This window comes from Triticum urartu, chromosome 6 (genome assembly GCF_003073215.2).
Source record: "Triticum urartu cultivar G1812 chromosome 6, Tu2.1, whole genome shotgun sequence".
Classification (NCBI taxonomy): Eukaryota; Viridiplantae; Streptophyta; class Magnoliopsida; order Poales; family Poaceae; genus Triticum; species Triticum urartu.
The window spans coordinates 183,785,598-183,806,237 of record NC_053027.1 but is presented as its reverse complement, the minus strand read 5'-3'; positions in this window follow the sequence as shown (position 1 = coordinate 183,806,237).

Here is a 20,640-nt window from a genome sequence, read left to right as displayed (position 1 = left end):
ACTAAATGCTTCCTTCGTTGGTCTATGCATGTTATAGATTTTTTAACTCAGATTTCTCAGCATGATAAACATATTTTCAATATAGCATGATTTTAACACATGGTCTTTATATTAGCAATATCAAATATGTCCTTGCAAAATGAAACTATTTTCATCGACAACATGGCTTTTGTGGGTCTCTGTGCCATTTGAACGGCTCAACTAGTTGTTGGAATATACAAGCCAAGTCCTGTAATGAAAAATTTCCCATTAGTATATGAAAGTGACAAAACACGAGACTCTTTATCATAAAGATTATAGTGCTACTTTGAAGCACAAGTGTGGAAAAAGAGGATAGTAGCATTGTCATTTTATTTTCCCTTTTTTGGGGCCTTCCTTTTTTATTTGGCCTTTCTTTTTTTATTTTTTATTTGAGACAATGCTCTATTAATGATGATCATCACACGTCTATTTATTTACAACTCAATGATTACAACTCGATACTAGAACAAGATATGACTCTATGAATGCCTCCGATGGTGTACCGGGAAGGGCAATGAATCAAGAGTGACATGTATGATAAATTATGCATGGTGGCTTTGCCACAAATACGATGTCAACTAGATGATCATGCAAAGCAATATGACAGTGATGAAGCGTGTCATAAATGAAACGGTGGAAAGTTGCATGGCAATATATCTCGGAATGACTATGGAAATGCCATAATAGGTAGGTATGGTGGCTGTTTTGAGGAAGATATAAGGAGACTTATGTGTGACCGAGCGTATCATATCACGGGGTTTGGATGCACCGGCGAAGTTTGCACCAACTCTCAAGGTGAGAAAGGGCAATGCACGATACCGAAGAGGCTAGCAATGATGGAAGGGTGAGAGTGCGTATAATCCATGGACTCAACATTAGTCATAAAGAACTCACATACTTATTGCAAAAATCTACAAGTCATCAAAAACCAAGCATTACATACATGCTCCTAGGGGGATAGATTGGTAGGAAAAGACCATCGCTCGTCCCCGACCGCCACTCATAAGGAAGACAATCAAAGAACACCTCATGTTTCAAATTTGTTACACAACGGTTACCATACGCGCATGCTACGGGACTTGCAATCTTTAACACAAGTATTTCTCAAATTCACAACTACTCAACTAGCACACTTTAATATCACCATCTTTATATCTCAAAACAATTATCAAGTATCAAACTTCTCATAGTATTCAATGCACTTTCTATGATAGTTTTTATTATACCCATCTTGGATGCCTATCATATTAGGACTAATTTCATAACCAAAGCAAATTACCATGCTGTTCTAAAGGACTCTCAAAATAATATAAGTGAAGCATGAGAGATCAATAATTTCTATAAAATAAAACCACCACCGTGCTCTAAAAGATATAAGTGAAGCACTAGAGTAAAATTATCTAACTCAAAAGATATAAGTGAAGCACATAGAGTATTCTAATAAATTCCAATTCATGTGTGTCTCTCCCAAAAGGTGTGTACAACAAGGATGATTGTGGTAAACTAAAAAATAAAGACTCAAATCATACAAGACGCTTCAAGCAAAACACATATCATGTGGTGAATAAAAATATAGGATCAAGTAAAGTTACCGATGGAAGAAGACGAAAGAGGGGATGCCTTCCGGGGCATACCCAAGCTTAGGCTTTTGGTTGTACTTGAATTTTACCTTGGAGTGGCTTGGGAATCCACAAGATTAGTCTCTTGCCACTCCTTGTTCCATAATCCATCAAATCTTTACCCAAAACTTGAAAACTTCACAACACAAAACTCAACAGAAAATCTCGTGAGCTCCGTTAGTATAAGAAAACAAACCACCACTTAAGGTACTGTAATGAACTTATTCTTTATTTATATTGGTGTTAAACCTACTGTATTCCAACTTCTCTATAGTTCATACCCTCCGATACTAGCCATAGATGCATCAAAATAAGCAAACAACACACGAAAGACAGAATCTGTCAAAAACAGAACAGTCTGTATTAATCTGTAGGTTTCGAATACTTATGTAACCCCAAAAATTCTGAAATAAATTGGTCGACGTGAGGAATTTGTCTATTAATCATCTTCAAAAAGAATCAACCTAATTGCACTCTCCAGTAAAAAATGGCAGCAAATCTCGTGAGCGCTAAAGTTTCTGTTTTTTACAGCAAGATCTCTAAAACTTCCCCCAAGTCTTTCCAAAGGTTCTACTTGGCACGAACACTAATTAAAAGTATAAAACCACATCTAAATAGAGGCTAGATGAATTATTTATTACTAAACATGAGAAAAAAATCAAGGAACAAAAATTAAATGGGGTTGCCTCCCAATAAGCGCTAGCGTTTAACGCCCCTAGCTAGGCATAAAAGCAAGAATAGATTTAGGTATTGTCATCTTTGGTATGCAATCCATAAGTAGCTCTCATAATAGATTCATAAGGTAATTTAATTTTCTTTCTAGGAAATTGTTCCATGCCTTTCCTTAACGGAAATTGTAATCTAATATTCCCTTCTTTCATATCAATAATTGCATCTATCGTTCTAAGGAAAGGTCTACCAAGAATAATAGGACATGTAGGATTGCAATCAATATCAAGAACAATGAAATCTACGGGCACATAATTCCTATTTGCAACAATAAGAATATCAGTAATCCTTCCCATAGGTTTCTTAATAGGAATCTGCAAGATGCAAATTTAAAGAACAATCATCAAATTCACGGAAACCTAACACATCACACAAAGTTTTTGGAATCGTGGAAACGCTAGCACCCAAATCACATAAAGCATAACATTCATGATCTTTAATTTTAATTTTAATAGTAGGTTCCCACTGAAGTTTTCTAGGGATTGAAACTTCTAATTCAAGCTTTTCTTCATAAGATTTCATTAAAGCATCAACGATATGTTTGGTAAAAGCTTTATTTTGACTATAAGCATGTGGAGAATTTAGCACGGATTGCAACAAGGAAATACAATCTATCAAAGAGCAATTATCATAATTAAATTCCTTGAAATCCAAAATAGTGGGTTCATTGCTATGTAAAGTTTTGACCTCTCCAATCCCACTTTTACCAATTTTTGCATCAAGATCTAAAAACTCCGAATCATTGGGACGCCTTTTAACTAAAGTTGACTCATTTCCAGTCCCATCATTATCAAGATTCATATTGAAAAACAAAGATTTAATAGGAGACACATCAATCACATTTAGATCTTCATCCTTATTATCATCAAAACTAGAAGAACACGCTTTTATAAAGCAATCTTTTTTGCACGCATCCTAGCGGTTCTTTCTTTGCACTCATCAATGGAAATTCTCATGGCTTTGAGAGACTCATTGATATCATGCTTAGGTGGAATAGATCTAAGTTTCAAAGAATCAACATCAAGAGAAATTCTATCCACGTTCCTAGCCAATTCATCAATCTTAGACAATTTTTCTTCAATCAAAGCATTGAAACTCTTTTGCGAACTAATAAATTCTTTAATACTAGATTCAAAATCAGAGGGCATCTTATTATAAGTTCCATAAGAATTGTTGTAGGAATTACCATAATTATTAGAGGAATTACTAGGAACAGGCCTATGATTAAAGTTTCCTCTATACGCGTTGTTACCAAAATTGTTCCTACCAACAAAATTCACATCCATTGATTCATTATTATTCTCAATCAAAGTAGACAAAGGCATATCATTAGGATCAGAAGAAACACTCTTATTAGCAAACAATTTTATAAGTTCATCCATCTTTCCACTCAAAACATTAATTTCTTCTATAGCATGAACCTTTTTACTAGTAGATCTTTCGGTGTGCCATTGAGAATAATTAACCATAATGTTATCTAGGAGCTTGGTAGCTTCTCCTAAAGTAATTTCCATAAAAGTGCCTCCTGCGGCTGAATCTAAAAGATTTCTGGAAGCAAAATTCAATCCAGCATAAGAATTTTGTATGATCATCCATAAATTCAAACCTTGAGTAGGGCAATTACGAATCATTAATTTCATCCTCTACCATGCTTGTGCAACATGCTCATGATCTAGTTGCTTAAAGTTCATAATATCGTTTCTAAGAGAGATGATCTTAGCGGGAGGAAAACACTTAGAGATAAAAGCATCTTTGCACTTGTTCCAAGAATCAATACTATTTTTAGGCGAAGACGAAAACCAAGTTTTAGCATGATCTCTAAGCGAAAATGGAAATAGCTACAATTTAACAATATCATTATCCACATCTTTCTTCTTTTGCATATCACACAAATCAACAAAGCTGTTTAGATGGGTAGCGGCATCTTCACTAGGAAGGCCAGAGAACGGATCTTTCATGACAAGATTCAGCAAAGCAGTATTAATTTCACAAGATTCAGCATCGGTAAGAGGAGCAATCGGAGTGCTAATAAAATCATTATTGTTGGTATTGGAAAAATCACACAATTTAGTATTATCTTGAGCCATTGTGACAAACAATCCAACACACAAGCAAGCAAGAGGCAAACAAAAAGAGGCGAACGGAAAAGAGGGCGAATAAAACGGCAAGGGTGAAGTGGGGGAGAGGAAAACGAGAGGCAAATGGCAAATAATGTAATGCAAGGGATAAGAGTTTGTGATGGGTACTTGGTATGTCTTGACTTGTGAGTAGATCTCCCCGGCAACGGCGCCAGAAATCCTTCCTGCTAGAACTTGAGCACTGCGTTGGTTTTCCTTTGAAGAGGAAAGGATGATGCATCAAAGTAGCGTAAGTATTTCCCTCAGTTTTTGAGAACCAAGGTATCAATCCAATTGGAGACTACACGCAAGTCCCTCGTACCCACACAAACAAATAAGAACCTCGCAACCAACGTGATAATTGTCAAGCCCTTCACGGTCACTTACGAGAGTGAGATCTGATAGAGATAATAATAATAAGATAAATATTTTTGGTATTTTTATGATATAGATTGAAAGTAAAGATTGCAAAATAAAATAGATTGGAAACTTAAATGATATAAGATAGACCCGGGGGCCATAGGTTTCACTAGTGGCTTCTCTCAAGATAACAGAAGTATTACGGCGAGTGAACAAATTACTGTCGAGCAATTGATAGAAAAGTTCATAATTATAAGAATATATAGGCATGATCATGTACATAGGCATCACGTCCACGACAAGTAGACCAAAACGATTCTGCATCTACTACTATTACTCCACACATCGACCGCTATCCAGCATGCATCTAGAGTATTAAGTTCATAAGAACAGAGTAACACATTAGGCAAGATTACATGATGTAGAGGGATAAACTCAAGCAATATGATATAAACCCCATATTTTTATCCTCGATGGAAACAATACAATATGTGCCTTGCTGCCCCTGCTATCACTGGGAAAGGACACCGCAAGATTGAACCCAAAGCTACGCACTTCTCCCATTGCAAGAAAGATCAATCTAGTAGGCCAAACCAAACTGATAATTCGAAGAGACTTCAAAGATAGCCAATCATACATAGAAGATTTCAGAGAAGGATCAAATATTGTTCATAGATAAACTCGATCATAAACCAACAATTCATCGGATCTCGACAAACACACCGCAAAAAGAGTTACATCAAATAGATCTCCAAGAAGATCAAGGAGAACATTGTATTGAGATCCAAAGAGAGAGAAGAAGCCATCTATCTAATAACTATGGACCCGAAGGTCTGTGGTAAACTACTCACACATCATCGAAGAGGCTATGGTGTTGATGTAGAAGCCCTCCGTGATCGATTCCCCCTCCGACGGAGCTCCGGAAAAGGCCCCAAGATGGGAGCTCTTGGGTACAGAAGGTTGCGGCGGTGGAAATAGGGTTTCGTGGTGCTCCTGGATGTTTTCGGGGTATATGGATATATATATAGGAGGAAGAAGTAGGTCGGTGGAGGAGTGAGGGGCCCACGAGGGTGGGGGCGCCTAGGGGGGGGGGCAGGCGTGCCTCCCTGCCTCGTGGCCTCCTTGTTGATTTCTTGACGTCCACTCCAAGTCCCCTGGATCATGTTTGTTCCAAAACTAACTCTCTCGAAGGTTTCATTCCGTTTGGATTCCATTTTATATTCCTTTTCTGTGAAACACTGAAATAGGCAAAAAACATCAATTTGCACTGTGCCTTGGGTCAGTAGGTTAGTCCCAAAAATAATATAAAAGTGTATAAATAATCCCATTAACATCCAAAACAAATAATATAATAACATGGAACAATCAAAAATTACAGATACGTTGGAGACGTATCAGTATGTCCCTCAGATATGAAACAAAGGTTATCGAAGCAGTAGGAGAACCAAGCAACACACGTAAACAGCCCCTGCACACAAATAACAAATACTCGCAACCCGGCATGTTAAAGGGGTTGTCAATCCCTTTCGGGTAACGATGCCAGAAATTGGCACGCAGATGGGAGAAAGTTGTAAATATTGATAGATCGAACGCCAAAGAAAATAAATTGCATCAAGGTATTTTTGTATTTTTGGTTTAATAGATCTGAAAATAAAAGCAAAGGGAAATAGATCACAAAGGCAAAAAATATGAGAAAGAGACCCGGGGGCCGTCGGTTTCACTAGTGGCTTATCTTGAGAAAAATAGCAAACAGTGGGTAAACAAATTACTATTGGGCAATTGATAGAACTTCAAATACTCATGACGATATCCATGCAATGATCATTACATAGGCATCATGTTCAAGATTAGTAGACCGACTCCTGCCTGGATCTACTACTATTACTCCACACATCGACCGCTATCCAGCATGCATCTAGTGTATTAAGTTCATGGGAAAACGGAGCAATGCAATAAGAACGATGACATGATGTAGAAAATATCTATCTATGTAGAGATAGACCCCATCGTTTTATCCTTAGTAGCATCGATACATACGCGTCGGTTTCCCTTCTGTCACTGGGATCAAGCACCATAAGACTGAACCCACTACAAAGCACCTCTTCCCATTGCAAGATAAATAGATCAAGTTGGCCAAACAAAACCCAAATATCGGAGAAGAAATACGAGGCTATAAGAAATCACGCATACAAGAGATCAAAGAAACTCAAATACTTTCATGGATATAAAAAGATAGATCTGATCATAAACTCAAAGTTCATTCTATCGCAACAAACACACCGCAAAAAGAGTTACATCATATGGATCTCCAAGAGATCATTGTATTGAGAATCCAGCGAGAGACAGGAAACCATCTAGCTACTAACTACAGACCCGAAGGTCTACAAAGAACTACTCACGCATCATCGGAGAGGCACCAATGGAAGTGGTAAACCCCTCCATGATGGTGTCTAGATTGAATCTGGTGGTTCTAGACTCTGCGGCGATTGGAATTGATTTTCGTCAACTCCCCTAGGCTTTCTGGAATATTGGGGTATTTATAGAGCAAAGAGGCGGTCCGGGGGCACCCAAGGTGGGCACAACCCACCAAGGCGCGCCTGGGCCTCCTGGCGTGCCCTGGTGGGTTGTGCCCTCCTCGGAGCACCCCCAGGTGCAGCCGTGGCCCATTAGGAGTCTTCCGGTCCATAAAAAATCTCTGTAAAGTTTCACGGCATTTGGACTCCGTTTGGTATTGATTTCCTCCGATGTAAAAAAACATGCAAAAAACAACTGGCACCTGGCACTATGTCAATAGGTTAGTACCAAAAAATGATATAAAATGACTATAAAATGATTATAAAACATCCAAGATTGATAATATAGCAGCATGGAACAATCAAAAATTATAGATACGTTGGAGACGTATCAGCATCCCCAAGCTTAACTCCTACTCGTCCTCGAGTATGTAAGTGATAAAAAAAGAATTTTTGATGTGGAATGATGCCTGACATGTCATATCATATTTCTTTTCTTTATAGCATGGACATTTGGACTTTTATATTGTTTAAAGCAATAGTCTAGTTTTGACATGATAACTTAAATACTCAAGCACATCAACAAGCAACCGTGTCTTTCAAAATATCAATGCTAAAATAAGATATCTCTAGCCCATCATGATCAATCATTGATCCATTCATGAAACACACTCGCATATTAACCACACCCAGTGCTCAAGTACAATCATAGTGCCTCCTAGTTGGTGCTTTTATAAGAGAATATGGAGACTCAAATTCAAAACAAAAATTGCATAAAGTTAAAGAATTGCCCTTCGCAGAGGGAAGTAGGGATTTGTAGAGGTGCCAGAGCTCAAAGCGAAAAACTTAGAGATAAAAAACATTTTGGGAGGTGTGTCCTTCCCACCAACGAAAATGACTTAGAGTTCTCAACACTTTCCATGCTAGATATATCATAGGCGGTTCCCAAACAGAAAATAAAGTTTATTCCTTTTTCAACCATACTTTCACTTTCCATGGCTAGCCATATCCACGGTTGCCCTCCATACCAACACTTTTCAAGGAATTTATTATTTGACAACATAAAGTAAATTCATTTTTCATTTCGGGGCTGGGCATCCCTAATACCTTTGCCATACTCTCATGCAATGACAGGTGAATTGTAACGACCAATCCTCGAAGGATTTGAGTCTCTGTGCTTACCGTGCTAGTCCCTGGATCGAACTCGCTAGCACACACAGTATAGATGAATACCAGAATAGCAAGTGCATCATTTATTACAACGTATGATCCAGAATGTATAAGATAAAACAATCTGCATAGCACTTGGCTAGATTTATTCAATTAAACAACGGAAAGTAGCAGAAAATAATGACGAGTCCCATCATAGCCCACTGGCGATGCTGAGTGCAGACTCGCGACCCTAACGGTACCTTACTCTTCGTCTGAATATCCTGCAACATGAGACGTTGCGGCCATATAGGTCAATACTTGGAATGTATTGGCAAGTTACACAGGAGTAATAATAAAGCAGACCTACATGTATATGCATAGTACAACAAAGGAAGGCTTGAGGGTTTATTTTTGCAGATAGCTAATTTTATCCTAATAACTACCTAATAGTCATATTTTTATTTTAGTTCTTTTATTACTACAATTATATACACAAGGTTGAGTTGGCAAAATCAACTCCAACCTACCCTTTATTAAGTTGCCCACAAATATTATTAAGTGTCACATCTGTCAAGATCATCCAACGACTGTAATGGCATAGTGGCTCAAATTTGCCCATAACCCGGGGCACGGCTAATCATGATTAGTTTTGATACTCTGCAGAGTTCAGTACGCTTTACTCACTGGACCCAATCCGAAGATTGAGACGAAGTCTTTCAGAAGAGGTTCCCTTAACCACCTGACGGCCACAACCCACCTACATATGCTACATCTGTCGACACTGTCTGGGCCAGGGTTCCAACAACTGATCAACTAAGCCAGAGCCCATATAGCCACTGGCCGCACATGGAATCTACTAGTCACTGTCTGTCTAATCTTTTTGAATATGGGCGGCATTCCACGTAGGGTGCACTCTCATGGGCGCATGGCCTTAGAAAAGGTGCAAGACCCCATGATGCCTTCCCTCAACACCAAGAAATACCACTTCCGCCCAGAGGTGAGTTAAATCCTGAGTTACTACTAAATTTGTTAAATATATAATCCTTAAATAAGCTCAATGAATACTCGAACCACCCCTGTCTACAAAGCAGAGCAAAACTACAACTACCACGATCTGCAATGACGGGAGATAGCTCAACAATATAGCAAAATAATATAATAATCCTATACATGCATATATTCATAGTGTGATATAACTACAGGCATAGAAAACAATAGGTAAAGGATGATCAACATGTAACTTGCCTTGGTTCTGGTTCAAAAGGTCACACTCATGACAATAGCTCGTGTCGCACTCCGGACAATCTACATGTCTCACACAATATAACAAATCAATCACCGAAACACGAAAAGAACCAAAACAAAACCAACAGCAAGAAAACCATTTTTAAAACTCAACAACAGTAGCACAACAACACCTAAATTGCACTACGATCACAATGCAAAAAGAATCACTCAAATTCGATAAGCGGTTTGAAAGATACGGCCTCCGGAAGGTTTAATTCAAATTCAAACGAATTCAAATTTGAACAGTGCAAACATGTGAAAGTTGGTACTATGATAATGTGCTGATTTTTGCGAGTGCACAGGAAAAAGAATTACCTAAATTTGACTCTTAGAATAAAAGATATAGCTAAAGGACTTTTGGATGAAAATCTGTGAAAAACAAAAAGAAACAGAAAACTCCTGGACACTGTAACAACTCCTGTGCATGTCCTGTAACGAACTGCCACGTGGCAGCACGAGATTTGTGGAAAAACTCCTGCGCGTGCGTGCTCACCGGACACAGAGGAACGACAGCGGCGGTCTCGGGCGTCGGCGGTGGAGCTTCTCCGGTGGGTCTCCGGCGAAGTTGAGGGGGTGGATGGGTGCAGCGTTGAGTGGCGGAGGCGGTGGTGGTGTTCGACGACGGCGAGGACCTCCTCTGCGGCTGCGGTGGCGGGGTGAATCGGAAGAGCTTCGGCGGCGACAGACGTCGGCGGCGGCGGCGTCCTAGTGCTTTGCAGGGTTTCCCAGGGTGTCAAAAGAGTTCGGCGTCGAGTGGGGAATTGAAGGGTGCAAGCGGCTGAGCTCTGCGAGTTCTTACGGCGACGACAACGACCGGCGAACGGTGGCGGTCGGCGGAGCTCCAAGACGAGATGCGTTTTGCCCTTACCAGAGTGTGCGGCGATGGACAGAATCGGGAGAAGGGGTGCGGCGTTCCTCGTGGAGTCTTGCCCGCGTACGGTGTCCCTGAGGAGCACGGGATCGAACATGGGCGCAGATCGATTCGGGCTCGGCTCGGCCTGTGCGCGCGCTGTGCGTGCGTGCGACCGGAGGAAGGGGATAGGTGTGGGGCCCGCTGGACAAAGAGAGAAGCGACGGCGGGTCGGGTGCGGGCTCGCGGCCCGGATCGGGCGAGGCTGCGGCGTACCGCTTCGCTGGGGCTGGAGGCGCGGGGGACTGGGCCGCGGCTGTGTGCTGCTGCTGCGCTGGCTGGCTGGGCCGCGGCAATGGGCCGGTTGGCTGGCTGGCTGGCCGGCTGGCTCTGTTTTTTAAACAAAAACCACAACAGCAGAACAAAATAAATAAAATAAAATATACAATACAAATTCTAAATAAAAAATACCTAGACACATAGTTAAAATAGCCCTACAGCTATAAACTATAGTAACACTAGTTCCAACACTAATGCAATTTTGTAAAATCCTTTTGATGCAATAGGTCACTCAAACAGCAATAAAACAGTCAAATAAAATTATTTTGAAGAATAAGAAAAATACCAGAACAAAATCAAACAAACTGGAAATAATATTCTTCACATTATGAACATTTTTAAAACAGGGGAGAAGTCATGTTATCTCCGCTCCAATAAATTGCCTTTAGTTGCATAATGATTCGAATATTGCAGAAAGACAAAGAATGCATGGAAAATATGAGATGCATATGAATGATCTAATAACATCCAAGTTTAGGAAAACTGGGATGTTACAAACCTACCCCCCTTAAGATGAATCTCGCCCTCGAGATTCGGGCTAGCTAGCAAATAGGTGTGGGTGATCCTGCGTGAGATCTTCCTCTCGTTCCCAGGTAGCTTCTTCCTCTGTGTGATGATCCCACTGAACCTTGCATAACTTAATTGTCTTGGTGCAAGTAACTCTCTTGCTGTCTCCAAAATCTTAATAGGCTTCTCCTCATATGTCAAATCACTCTCCAACTGAATTGCCTCAAGTGGCACCGTGTCCCTCAATGGAACATCCATCATCTCTGCATGACACTTCTTGAACTGAGATACATGAAACACATTATGAACTCCTGACAAGGATTCTGGCAACTCCAGCTGATAAGCTACCTCTCCTCTATGCTCCAAGATCTTGTAAGGCCCCACAAAACGTGGTGCTAACTTACCCTTAATTCCAAACCTCTTTGAGGGAGTCCTGGATTAGGGGGTGTCCGGATGGCCGGACTATACCTTCAGCCGGACTCCTGGACTATGAAGATACAAGATTGAAGACTTTGTCCCGTGTCCGGGAGGGACTTTCCTTGGCATGGAAGGCAAGCTTGGTGATACGGATATGCAGATCTCCTACCATTGTAACCGACTCTATGTAAACCTAACCCTATCCGGTGTCTATATAAACCGGAGGGTTTTAGTCCGTAGGACAACATACACAACAACAATCATACCATAGGCTAGCTTCTAGGGTTTAGCCTCTCCGATCTCGTGGTAGATCTACTCTTGTACTACCTATATCATCAATATTAATCAAGCAGGACGTAGGGTTTTACCTCCATCGAGAGGGCCCGAACCTGGGTAAAACTTCATGTCCCTTGCCTCCTGTTACCATCCGGCCTAGACGCACAGTTCGGGACCCCCTACCCGAGATCCGCCGGTTTTGACACCGACATTGGTGCTTTCATTGAGAGTTCCTCTATGTCGTCATCGTCAGGCTTGATGGCTCCCACGATCATCAATGGAGATGCAGTCCAGGGTAAGACCTTCCTCCCCGGATAGATCTTCGTCTTCGGCGGCTTCGCACTGCGGGCCAATTCACTTGGCCATCTGGAGCAGATCGAAAGCTATGCCCCTGGCCGTCAGGTCAGATTTGGAAGTTTAAACTACACGGCTGACATCCGCGGGGACTTGATCTTCGACAGATTCGAGCCACTGCCGAGCGCGCCGCACTGTCACGATGAGCATGATCTAGCTCTGCCGCCGAACAGTGCCCTGGAGGCCGCACCCGCATCGGCTTCGACCCTTAATTCGGAGCCAACTGCGCCGATCGAGGATGGGTGGTTGGATGCCGCCTCGGGGGCTGCGATCCCAACGGCGATCGAGCCGAACACCAGCCCCACACTCTGCGAGACTCGTGACTCCAAGGAGCCGGACTCCTCTCCGGACTCCAAACCCTCCGCGCCCCTGCCGATCGAATCCGATTGGGCACCGATTATGGAGTTTACTGCCGCGGACATCTTTCAGCACTCGCCTTTCGGCGATATTCTGAAGACACTGAAGTCTCTCTCTTTATCAGGAGAGCCCTGGCCGGACTACGGTCAGCAAGGTTGGGGTTCGGACGATGAAGAAATTCAAAGCCCACCCACCACCCACTTTGTAGCCACTGTCGACGACTTAACCGACATGCTCAACTTCGACTCTGAAGATATCGACGGTATGGACGCCGATAAAGGAGACGATGAAGAACCAGCGCCTATCAGGCCCTGGAAAGCCACCTCGTCATATGACATATACATGGTGGACACCCCAAAAGAAGGAGATGGCGATGGAACAGCGGAGGATGACCCCTCCAAGAAACAGCCTAAGCGTCGGCGTCAACGGCGCCGCTCAAAATCCCGCCAAAACAAAAACGGTGATTCCAGCACGGGAGATAATAATACGCCGGAAAGTGCTGAAGAAAACCCCCTCCAGCAAGATTTAGCACAGGAGGATGGAGAAACCAGACCTCATGAGAGAGCGGCAGACAGAGAGGTCGAGGACGATAATTATATGCCTCCCTCCGAAGATGAGGCAAGCCTCGACGACGACGAATTCGTCATGCCAGAGGATCTCGTCGAGCAAGAGCGTTTTCAACGCAGGCTTATGGCCATGGCAAGAAGCCTCAAGAAAAAACAGCAACAGCTCAGAGCTGATCAAGATTTGCTAGTCAACAGATGGACTGAAGTCCTTGCGGCCGAAGAGCATAAACTCGAACGCCCCTCCAAGAGCTACCCAAAGCGCAGGTTGCTACCCCGATTAGAGGAGGAAGCACTTGATTGCGGCCGACCGGCCACCTCGTGGCCGCGATAGAGAGGCCTCTCGGCCCTCCACTCAAGCCGCACCCCGTGCCAAGGCACGGGAATATGCGCCGGACTTACGAGATATGTTGGAGGACAAGGAAAGGCAAACAAGATCGATCTACGGATCGCGGGGGTGCCCCACGACTCGAGACGGTAACCGTCACGCCGGACACAAATTCGGCAGGGCCGAACACAGTAGACAAAGCTCATTGGAGCTACGTCATGATATAGCCCAGTACAGAGGCGCCGCACACCCACTATGCTTCACAGACAAAATAATGGATCATCAAGTCCCCGAGGGTTTCAAACCCGTAAACATCGAATCATATGATGGCACAACAGATCCTGCGGTATGGATCGAGGATTATCTCCTTCATATCCACATGGCCCGCGGCATGATTACCACGCCATCAAATACCTCCCACTCAAGCTTAAAGGACCAGCTCGGCATTGGCTTAACAGCTTGCCAACAGGATCAATCAGTTGTTGGGAGGACCTGGAAGCCACATTCCTCAACAATTTCCAGGGCACTTATGTGCGACCCCCAGACGTCGATGACCTAAGTCACGTAATTCAGCAGCCAGAGGAATCGGCCAGGCAATTCTGGACACGGTTCCTAACAAAGAAAAATCAAATAGTCGACTGTCCGGACGCTGAGGCCCAAGCAACCTTCAAACACAATATCCGTGACGAGTGGCTGGCCCGGCACCTTGGACAGGAAAAGCCGAAATCCATGGCAGCACTCATGACCCACTTTTGCGCGGGAGAAGACAACTGGCTTGCTCGTAGCAACAATATGACCAAGAACCCTGGTAATTTGGACACCAGGGACAGTGGTGGCAGGTCGCGTCGCAACAAGCAGAAGCGCCGCACTAACGGCGACAATGCTGAGGATACGGCATTTAATGCCGGATTCAGAGGCTCTAAATCCGGTCAGCAGAAAAAGCCATTCAAAAGAAATCCTAGGGGCCCGTCCAGTTTGGACCGAATACTCGACCGCTTGTGCCAGATACATGGCACCCCTGAAAAGCCGGCCAATCACACCAACAGGGATTGTTGGGTGTTCAAGCAGGCAGGCAAGTTAAACACCGAAAATACGACAAGGGGCTGCATAGCGATGACGACGAAGAGCCCCGGCCGCCGAACAACAGTGGACAGAAGGGTTTTCCCCCACAAGTGCGGACGGTGAACATGATATACGCAACCCACATCCCCAAAAGGGAGCGGAAGCGCGCGTTAAGGAACGTATACGCGATAGAGCCAGTCGCCCCAAAGTTCAACCCATGGTCCTCCTGCCCGATCACCTTTGATCGAAGGGACCATCCCACTAGCACCCGTCATGGCAGATTCGCCGCATTGGTTCTAGACCCAATTATTGACGGATTTCATCTCACTAGAGTCCTTATGGACGGCGACAGCAGCCTGAACCTGCTTTACCAGGATACAGTGCGGAAAATGGGCATAGATCCCCCGAGGATTAAGCCCACCAAAACGACCTTTAAAGGCGTAATACCAGGTGTAGAGGCCAACTGTACAGGCTCAGTCACACTTGAAGTGGTCTTCGGATCTCCGGATAATTTCCGAAGCGAGGAGTTAATCTTCGACATAGTCTCGTTCCGCAGTGGTTATCACGCACTGCTCGGGTAAACCGCATTCGCCAAGTTCAATGCGGTACCGCACTACGCATACCTTAAGCTCAAGATGCCAGGCCCTTGAGGAGTAATTACGGTCAATGGAAACACCAAACGCTCCCTCCGAACAGAGGAGCACACGGCGGCCCTTGCAGCGGAAGTACAAAGCAGCCTCTCTAGGCAGTTCTCCGGTCTGGCCACTAAGCGACCGGACACCGTCAAGCGCACCCGGAGTAACCTACAACAAGACCGCCTGGCACGATCCGAGCAGGCGTAGCAATGCGGCCCCAACCCCAACCCTCGCAAAAAGGCGACGCCAGTACTTCGCGTACATAACTACGCTCTAGAGATACCATGGGTACAGGGGGAGGGGCACCATCACGGTATGCCCGAAACACGGCTTAAACCGTACCAGGGGCTGCCGATTTTTTAATTTTCTCTTACTTTCAGGACTCCATCCTTCGGAAGGCCTGTTCGGCAGTTCAATTGCCGCACAAACGATGCAAGAACCAGGGAAGCAGACAAGCCACGCCGCATTACGGAACTCCCAGGTGGTCTCTATCACGAGCAGTATACCTGTTTCGCATACTATTCCGCAGCTTGCCCCTGGAGCGGACATGTTAACTAGTCCAACCTTTCACTTATCGCATTATTTGTATCATTCTGCTTTGATCGCAGCCCTTTTTAATAAACAATGCATAGCTTTTGTCTATTTTTGCATTACTCTTTATATATATATATATGTTCCTTAACGACATGTTGCACCCGTACACTTTGGTATGGCCAAAATACGACAGGGGATTTAGTACCCCTCAATATGGTGTGAGAAGTCCGAACACTTTAACAAGTGCGGCACCCCGAACTTATAGCATTATATGCATCGGCTCCGAATCATGTCTTGGGTCAATAGTTAGGTTTGTCCGGCTCCTATGTTTTGGTGCCTTACGTTCCGCTATATCGGCTAAGGTAGCACTAGGAGAACCACTACGATTGTGCCCCAGTTGAGCTGGGTCGAGCACCTCAGTGGAGAAAGCTAAAACTGACTGTCATGATGAAGCGAGAGCTGGTCGCTGTTCGAGAGGTTTTTCGAGTCCCTAAAGACTTATGCCGCTTAGGGCGAGGAGCCGGCTCTATCCGGCCAAGGCGTGGATAGCGCCCCGAATTCGGTCTTCCGAATACCAGGGGCTTCGCCGAAATTTAAAATTATAGAATTCTATGGCTAAGTGAGAGTGTTCACGCATTATAGTCCGATTGCCTTGTTCATTGGGTTGAGTGCCTCCCTCGAAGGACCCAAACATGGGAAAAAGAGCGCTCAGTTTTATCCCCGAACACCCCAGCACTAGCGGCACGGGGGCAGAAGCCGACGACTCGCCATCTCTCAGAATTGATAAACAGCCTCACAGAAGGTAATATTTTAAATTCCAACAGCATTGCTTAGCGCATATGAACAAGTTTTCAGCGCACAGGACAAAATGAGCAAGTTTCACTCAAAAATTACATCCCTAGAACATTCATCCGCCACAAGGCAGGCACCCTTCAGAACATCCTTATAATAATTCTCGGGCTTGCGATGCTCTTTCCCCAGCGATGGCCCGTCCTTCACAAGCTTCTCAGCATCCAGCTTGCCCTAGTGCACCTTAGCACGGGTAAGGGCCCTACGGGCACCTTCAATGCAGACGGAGCGCTTGATGACTTCGAGCCTTGGACAGGCCTCCACCAGCCGCCGCACCAGCCCGAAATAGCTCCCAGGCAGAGCCCCTCCAGGCCACAGCCGAACAATGAGGCCCTTCATGGCCTGTTCGGCCGCCTTGTGGAGCTCGACCAGTTGCTTCAGCTGGTCGCTCAGGGGCACGGGGTGTCCGGCCTTAGCATACTGAGACCAGAACACCTTCTCTGTCGAGCTGCCCTCCTCGGCTCGATAGAATGTGGCTGCATCGGACACACTCCGGGGAAGATCTGCGAACGCTCCTGGAGAGCTCCGGATTCGGGTAAGTAACAAGTAACTCACGTTTATGTGTTTGCTTTGCATAAAGAATGCCTTACCCGCCGCTATCTTCTTCACCTCATCCAACTCCTGGAGGGTCTTCTGGGATTCGGCCTTGGCAGACTTGGCATTTTCAATAGCCACCGCGAGCTCGGATGCTCGCGTCTTTGAGTCAAGCTCCAAACTCTCATGTTTTTCCATGAGAGCCTGGAGCTCTTGCCGTACCTTGCCAACCTCGGCCTCATACTTCTCTCGCTCGGTGTGCTCCAAGGCCGCCCTCTTCTCGGCCTCGACCAGCGCTTGCTTAAGGGTCGCCACCTCAGACATGGCCCCTACAATAGCCACGATAATCCTGTCATTCTTTGCAATTGCACCTTTTTATATATATTTAAAAACAAGGTATTTCTTACCTTCATTGTCCTCGAGCTGCTTCTTGGCACGCCCGAGCTCTTGCTCGGACCGCTCGAGGTTCTGCTTTAGCGTGTCCACTTCCGCAGTCAGTGCGGCGGACGCAAGCAGAGAAGCCTGCATACGCATACGGACTCATTTTTGTTAGACTCCTGCGAATTTTATTTGATCCTCTATTCAGCTTTTCTTCCCGAACGCCAAACAGAGCATTAGGGGCTACTGTCTATGCGGTAATATTATTTACACATTCTTTACTTACCTCAAAGCCTGTTAAAAGGCTAGTACAAGCTTCAGTCAGTCCGCTCTGGGTGGACTGAACCTTCTGGACCACCACACTCATAATGGTGCGGTGCCCCTCGTCGATGGAGGCGCCTTGGAGCGCCTCCAACAGATTGTCCGGCGCCTCCAGTTGGACGGGGGTCACCGGCACGGTGGGCTCGCTCCCCTTGGAAGGAGGTCCCCCGCCGGACTCTGGAACCTTTGAAGGTTCCGGAGCGGTGTCCGGCCTAGAGCCGGACTTGGAGCCCTGGGGGGTTTCATCCCCTTTACTCCTGGAGTCCGGGAGGTCACCTTGCGGCGCCTCCAGGACCACCTCCTCCCGGCTTGGAACCTGTTGGGACAACACTTCGGTGTCGTCCGTAGGGCAGGGGGAGGAAGCCGTCAGAAGCGAGTTCACATCCGACGAGTCCAGTGAGCCGCTCGATGACGCGTCGAGCCGGTCTTTGGGTGGGCTGCATAAACATATTCGACATAAGGGAAAGCTGTGCAATAAACGAATACTATGAATTACTCTGGTATCTGGATACTTACGATTTTGCCAGGGGCTTGGCCCTGGGTAGCCACTCCTCTCCGCCGTCGTCGGCGTCGGTGGAGTAGTCCAGAGGAAGGGTTTTCCCCTTCTTGGACCCTCCGGCCTCCCCAGAGAGGGCGGCCTTCCTGTTCTTCTCTCCTCCCACTGGAGGGGGAGAGGTCTCTTCTTCTTCCTCCTCATCTTCACGGGAGGAATGCGCCTCGGAACCGCTGGATGACGGATCCGACACCTCCTGGCGCTGGGCACTCTTTCGAGTCCCCGTGGCCTTTTTCGCGGCCTTCTTCTCCGGCACCACATAGGGTGCCGGAACCAACAGCTTCGCCAAGCGAGCGTCCGCTAGGCCTTCGGGCAAAGGAGCCGGACAGTTGATCTGTCCGGACGTCACCTACCAATCCTGTCAAAGGTAAGGGAGCTTAGATCCCGCATGGAGTCAAACTATGAAAAACTGATACCCTGTAAAAGGAAAAAAACAGCTTACCGCGAGAGCGTGACGCTGTGCACTGGATCCGCAATCCTCAGTAGCGGATGCGGGAGCCTCGGCGCCCTTGAAAAGCACCTTCCAGGCATCTTCGTACGTCGTGTCGAAGAGCCTGCTCAGAGTTTGGTGCCGCGCCGGGTCGAACTCCCACAGGTTGAAAGCCCGTTGTTGACACGGGAGGATCAAGCGGATGAGCATAACCTGGACTACGTTGACAAGTTTGAGCTTCTTGTCCACCAGGGTTTGGACGCATGTTTGGAGTCCGGTCAGCTCTCCCTTTTTACCCCACGACAGGCCCGTCTCCTTCCAGGAGGTGAGCCGCGTAGGGGGTCCGTATCGAAACTCGGGGGGTGCGACCCATTCGGCGTCGCGCGGCTTGGTGATGTAAAACCACCCCGATTGCCACCCCTTCAGGGTCTCCACAAAGGAGCCCTCGAGCCATAGGACGTTGGCCATCTTGCCCACCATGGAACCTCCGCACTTTGCCTGGTTGCCGCGCACCACCTTCGGCTTGACATTGAAAGTCTTGATCCATAGGACGAAATGGGGGTGGATGCGGAGGAAAGCCTCGCACACGACGATAAACGCCGAGATGTTGAGGACAAAGTTCGGGGCCAGATCGTGGAAATCCAGGCCGTAGTAGAATATGAGCCCCCGGAAAAATGGGTGGAGAGGGAAGCCCAGTCCGCGGAGGAAATGGGGGAGGAACACCACCCTCTCATGGGGCCTAGGGGTGGGGATGAGCTGCCCCTTTTCGGGAAGCCGGTATGCGATGTCGTTAGACAGGTATCTGGCCTTCCTCAGCTTTTTGATGTGTCCCTCCATGATGGAGGAGACCATCCACTTGCCTCCCGCTCCGGACATGGATGGAGAAGGTTGAGGTGGGGAGTGCGGACTTGGGCGCTGGAGCTCGAGTACGCAAGAATGGATAGGCGAAGGAGGAAGAAGGCGTAGGTGAAAAGGTGGATCCTTATCCCCTTATATGGGTGGACGCAACTACATGTCCCCACCAGCCTGGTAAAACTCGCTTATCTCCAAGCGCCGTAATCAATGGCGCGGTTGGATTACCCACACCTATATTGATGAGAATCCCGGAATAAGGGGACACGATCTCTGCTTTAACAAGACATGCCAAGGAAACCGCCTCACATGACACGCTGAGAGCCGGACACTATCTTTGTGTTCAAAATCTTCTATGAAGTACTTGGAGGAGGAACCCGCCTTGTAATGCCGAAGACAATCTGCGCGCCGGACTCGTCGTCATTGAAGCCTGGTTCAGGGGCTACTGAGGGAGTCCTGGATTAGGGGGTGTCCGGATGGCCGGACTATACCTTCAGCCAGACTCCTGGACTATGAAGATACAAGATTGAAGACTTCGTCCCGTGTCCGGGAGGGACTTTCCTTGGCGTGGAAGGCAAGCTTGGCGATACGGATATGCAGATCTCCTACCATTGTAACCGACTCTATGTAACCCTAACCCTATCCGGTGTCTATATAAACCGGAGGGTTTTAGTCCGTAGGACAACATACACAACAAAAATCA